At 41.0% G+C, this 6,035-nt stretch overlaps 1 pseudogene; it reads left to right on the plus strand.

The window, feature by feature from the left end:
* Positions 1-2,296: 2,296 nt before the first annotated feature.
* Positions 2,297-3,332, plus strand: LOC119358754 (annotated as a pseudogene).
* Positions 3,333-6,035: the final 2,703 nt, after the last annotated feature.

Below are 6,035 nucleotides of genomic sequence, written 5' to 3' on the forward strand. Positions count from 1 at the left end.
CCAGTTTGTGTCACAAACCGGTACTATAGGCCAGACCCCTTTAGTACCGGTTCGTGACACAAACCGATACTAAAGGTTAGCCCTTTAGTACCGGTTCGTGCCATGAACCGGTACTAAAGGTGATCGTGGGGCCCCAGCCTGACGCGAGGCTGCCATCACCCCTTTAGTACCGGTTCGTGGCAACACGAACCGGCATTAATACATAGTCGTTCGACCCGGCACTAATGGTACCATTAGTGCCGGCTCAAATTCAAACCGGCACTAATGTGCTTCACGTTTGATCCTTTTTCTACTAGTGTGCCAGAACCTATCTGTCCGCTCCTGCATATGATGTTCTTTTAAAAATATGATGTTTGAAGAGCGATCGCCATCTCCTGAGCATTCCTAAGGTCAGCGACCAGATCTTGGTCAAGGAAAACCAAACAACTCAATTAAAGATCATGGCATTCCTGTGTTTCCACAAAGCCCGGAGCACAGCAGCTACAGCAGTATTCAGAGCGTCAAGTATTTTACCAGCAACCCAAAGGGAAGTAACTGACTCTACTAAAACTCCAATTTGCATAGAGAATAAGCAACTGATTTGCTTCCATACAAGTCTAGCTACCAAACAGTCACACAACAGGTGCTGTACACTCTCAGGTTCAGAAAAGAAAAACAAATCAATGGACTTGTTCAAATTTCTCTTCAGCAGGTTATCCCTAGTCATAATTTTAATATAAGAAAGAAGCCAGAGATAAAATGTGGATCCTTGGAGGAACTATTATTTTCCAAACAGAAGGAATAAAGACAGGTGATACTCCTATCTGCCTCCCCTTAATGAAAGCGTTTTGTTGGATACTAAACAATTTATGAGCATACTTGCTGACTCTAAGGTAGCCCCAAAATAATTCTTGCATCCTCGAGAACCACTTCCATATTGCTCCAATGAAAGACGAAGGTAGCGGTTTCAGGGGCCCAACGGTCGACTAGTGCATTGATCAGACTGGGATCCTTCAAAAATCCGTCCACCATTCGAGCCAGCGATATAAGTTGACCAGCCGTCCAGCTGTTGAAGAATTGTTACAATAAGGCATCAGTCCACTGCCAAAAATAAATAAATAAATAAATATGTGTGTGTGTGTGTGAGAGAGAGAGAGAGAGAGGGAGAGAGAGAAATAAGCGTGCGACATTCTGTTAGAGCATACCTGTCTAGCGTATAATGGTTGATCGATAAACGGACAAGTGGCGCTGCTGATCGGAGTACCAGATGTTCCTGACAGTGCACGTCCTGCGGGTACAAGATGTATAGTTGTGATGCACAGAAGGAATACAAGTATCGTGTACATAGAACGCCTAAATTTTGTTGGCAAAATGGCCATCAAAGATGCAGCCCAACAAGATCAACTACCCCGTGATACTTTTGAAATGCAGACCTTGATCTGTCTTGAGGGCTGCGGCCCATCCAAGTATGGCAATTAACCAAGCACAGTGTTTATCATATGGGTTACTCCTTTTATGATGAGACGAGCAGACCTTACGGTGTATACAAGTATTCCAGGTTAAGAAAACTGTGTTAGTAACATTGCCGAACTAAATGTGATTGTCTTTAAATTTCGCCTGCTACCAGCTGCATAAAAGTCCATTTCTCCGGTGTCTTATACTTCTGTGAAATTATTTTTTCCTTCTTTCCTGTTACACTACGAGCAAAATACAAGCTGGGGTGTGAGATAGGGAATTTCGAGGCTAAGGAACCAACCTTCCGGAACTTAGACAACTCTTGTTGAATAGTATGTCACATCATCATGCTATTTTTTGGCAGGCAGGAAATTCATGTCGATACTAGCAAGCGGTTACCTGATTCTTTTGTACACACTGGGCGTCGCGTTCACGGTCCTCTTCAGAAAATTTATTTGCAAGAACACGGTTGTTCTTTCTTTGATTAAGAAATTTCTCAAGCATGGATCACTATCAGACGTACACTCCAGAAATAATCAAGCAGGGGTCACTATTAGACGTGCACCAAGGGTACTTCCTTGGGTCCTATCACTTTTATACAATCTGGCCGGTCAATCAGATGTGCGCATCATTTTTATACCATGTAGCCGGCCACCATAATCCACGGCAACGCACAAGCCCTTTTCCATAACCACCTTCGCTCAAGCACCGTATCTCTCAGTCTCCTATTTCTAACACATACATGACACTATATATGCCACCAAGTACCATCCAACAAACCAGACCAAAGTACAGAGACTTGCCATCCTAGGTTTCATCTACCTCTTCAGTACTGTCATTGCAGTTCGGTGCCTAACCGAAGATGGCCATCCACAAGGCTTTGCTTCTTGCAATCCTTGGTTGCATCTGCCTCGGTGGTACTGTCATTTCAGCTCGTGAGCTGAACGATGACTTGTCGATGGTGGCGAAGCATGAGAATTGGATGGTTCAGTATGGCCGTGTGTTACAAGGCGCGCCGGTTCGAGGTTTTCAAAGCCAACGTCGAATTCATTGAAACACTCAATGCCCAGAATCACAAGTTCTGGCTCGGCGTCAACCAGTTCGCTGATATCACCAATGATGAGTTCAGGACAACCAACACAAACAAGGGGTTGAAATCAAACTCCATGCGAGTTCTTTCTACAGGATTCAAGTATGAGAATTTGAGTTTTGATGCTCTTCCAACAACGATGGACTGGAGGGCTAAGGGGGCTGTCACCCCTATCAAGGATCAAGGCCAGTGTGGTAAGTACACAAAAAATGTGTTGCACTGCATATATGTTTTAAAATTTTATTGGATAACACTATAACAACACAATTATTTCTAGGCTGCTGTTGGGCATTTTCTGCCGTTGCCGCGACAGAGGGCATTGTAAAAGTGAAAACCGGCAAGTTAATCTCACTGTCAGAGCAAGAGTTGGTTGACTGTGATGTTCATGGTGAAGTTCAAGGCTGCGAGGGAGGACTCATGCATGGATGATGCAGCCGACGGCAAGTGCAAGGCTGGATCCAACAGTGCTGCAACCATCACCGGCTTTGAGGATGTTCCTATCAATAACGAGGGTTCCCTTATGAAGGCGGTGGCAAACCAACCAGTGTCTATAGTTGTGGACAGAGGCGACATGACATTCCAATTCTACTCTGGCGGGGTCATGACCGGCTCCTGCGGTACTGACTTGGACCATGGAATTGCAGCCATTGGATATGGAAAGACTAGTGATGGCACAAGTTATTGGTTGATGAAGAATTCATGGGGCACAACTTGGGGCGAGAATGGGTACTTGAGAATGGAGAAGGACATTGCAGACAAGAAGGGAATGTGTGGTCTTGCCATGGAGCCTTCATACCCCACCAAATAGGAAGATCACCAAATGCCACCTAATCATACATATGCGCAATTCTCTAATAATTAATGTCCCCATGTCCTGTGTATAGTTCATATGTGTCTGTAAGTTGTGTATGATGATGTATCTTATGTCCATACATTGTTATACTTTGTAAATTAATACCGTGTGTGGTATATTATACAATATGTGAAACTTTGATAATGTTGATATATATTCATGAAGCTTTCAAATGTCCAAAACATTTGACTATGTTAAGAGTAAACTCTAAAGGGAATTTTCGTATATATGATTTTTATATCGGGTCTTTGGGTATTTATAGGAATGTAATGTCTTAACTGAAAATTGGAGGCATCCTACAGGTGATTTGTATTAATAGAGAATACTACATGCACTGTTTTAAAAGATTCAATCCATTGCAACAAGATTATGAGGAAATTCCAACTTCCCAAAATGGCCTAACGCATGACACCTTATGATAAGGTGATAGGCTATGACAAAGGAGACGCGATTATGTTATCATAAATATGCATACTATGATGTTTATTGAGATCATAGGTTAATCTTTTATGTGTCTTTCCATGTATCTGATCAACTGAGACATTTATGGGTTCTTGTTTTATATACATTTAGGCATTCAGTTTCAACTTTCCGCACGGAATCAAGCTTACAGAATTCCAAGTTCCGCAACAATCAAAATATGTATCCAAAGCAATTTTAGGATGAACAGAAAATCATCTTCTTGCATTAATTAATTATAGGAAAGTATTTTATCATGTGGAACAGTAAGAATATCCGTGGACATAATAAAGTGAAAATTGCTATGAAGTTTTATAGTCTCCATATGATTTGTTTGAATTGATTCTATAACATGTAAATAGTTTTTTCGCATGTTGTTAGTACACTAAAAATTGCACATCCTTCTACATGGTGATAAGATAGCACTTTACTTACAAAAGTAAAATGAAATTCTCTCTAAAAGAATTGTACCACTGGAATCACTGCCTACTTGCTTATCTTGAAGTAAGGTATGCATTGGTATGACTTCTAGTTGACATATATTCCGCAATGAAGTTGGCAATATGTTTATCTGAGCTTCCTCCTTCCTATGTTGCATCCTTGGCCTTTTGCATCCACTTTGCCGATTTTGTTTTGTACTCATCCTTCTATCCTTGTCCCCTTCTGTACTCACACGCCCATGCCCCACGCTCTCTCCGCATACTTTGCTATGGTGGGTTGGTCTGCCCAAAGTGGGATTCCCACAAGAGGAACACCACTAACAACTGCCTCCAAGGTCGAGTTCCACCCACAGTGGGCAACAAAGCGACCTACATGTATATTCGTGAATTTAAATCTGAACAGTTGTCCTTATTTTAGTACTTTGTAAAACCTTTTTATATTCTTGTACATAAAAATAAAACAAATGTATTTTGTGTTACCATATCAATAGCCTTGTGTGACAAAACCTCAAGTTGGGGGTAGCACTCAACAATTGATCCATTATTCACACATCTCACCTTGAGTTCTACAGATAACTTGTGTGACTTGTTGGATCTGACAACCCCAAAAAAGGGTTGGGCAAAATTGCATAGTCCATTGTGATTCTCATCCAACTGGGTTGTGTCATAGTTAGAGACGGTCCCATAGGATACAAGCACAATACAGGAAATGCGGTGCTTCTCTACCCAATCCATATACGTTGCATCACCACTGAACAAGTTGAAACCATAAGACTTGTTGGATGATAGGTTGGGCCTATCATCTTAGCTCTCCATGTTAACTCCATGTACTCTGCCTCCTGCTCGGTTGGCAAATTTTGAAAGATCAAATTTCATCTAAAACCGACGAGAAAGAATCAAGTATAGATATGTCATACTCAGAGGAGCGTATTTGTTCGTTCCTACCCATATGAATCGATTCACATGATCAATCTGATGTGACATAATTAATAGTGGAGGGTAGAACACATGTATGTAATGGTTGTGCAGGTACTTGTAGCACATGAGGCCCTTATGCCGCCTCAGACAGTTTAAACTGAATTGCAGTTTGCACCCTCCTTACGATTAGAAATGTGGAACAAAAGATGATAGAGTAGTTGACAATGTCCTCCTTACGCCCTGTCATGTGTCAAACCATGTGTCTACAACGCTAGTGTGGCGCATTACTCCTCTTAAATAAAGAAATAAAATATACAATGTTAATTGAAAAAAAGCAATATGTGGTTTCTTGTTATGATATGTATCACTGATGAATGCAGTAAAAATTCACATTTGTAGTTCATTTGTCACGTTTTCCAGTCCGGTGATTCCTGGTTTGCTGAAACATTCCAGTGACCTCGAGTTGCACAACGCTACATATGAAGTTTGACTAAAAAGGAAAAAATACCCAATGGAACTTTGGTCTAGGCGCATCCAGATTGAAAAAATACATTTTAAAAATAGCAAAAGAGAATACCAAATAATTCTGTGTGACGAACATGCTCTAGTGTTTTACTCATGTGTAAAGTTTCGAGAAGAAATGACGTGGTCTTCTTGTATGAAAAAAAACAAAATCAAATTTACATAAAAGGTGTGACGAACATGCTCTAGTGTTATACTCATGTGTAAAGTTTTGAGAAGAAACGACATGGTCTTCTTGTGTGAAAAAAAACAAAATTAAATTTCCATAAAAGGTACTATTCAAGAGTACATGGAGTTCGACAACAGAAGCAATTGTCAC

Source organism: Triticum dicoccoides, chromosome 2A (assembly GCF_002162155.2).
Source record: "Triticum dicoccoides isolate Atlit2015 ecotype Zavitan chromosome 2A, WEW_v2.0, whole genome shotgun sequence".
Lineage (NCBI taxonomy): Eukaryota > Viridiplantae > Streptophyta > Magnoliopsida > Poales > Poaceae > Triticum > Triticum dicoccoides.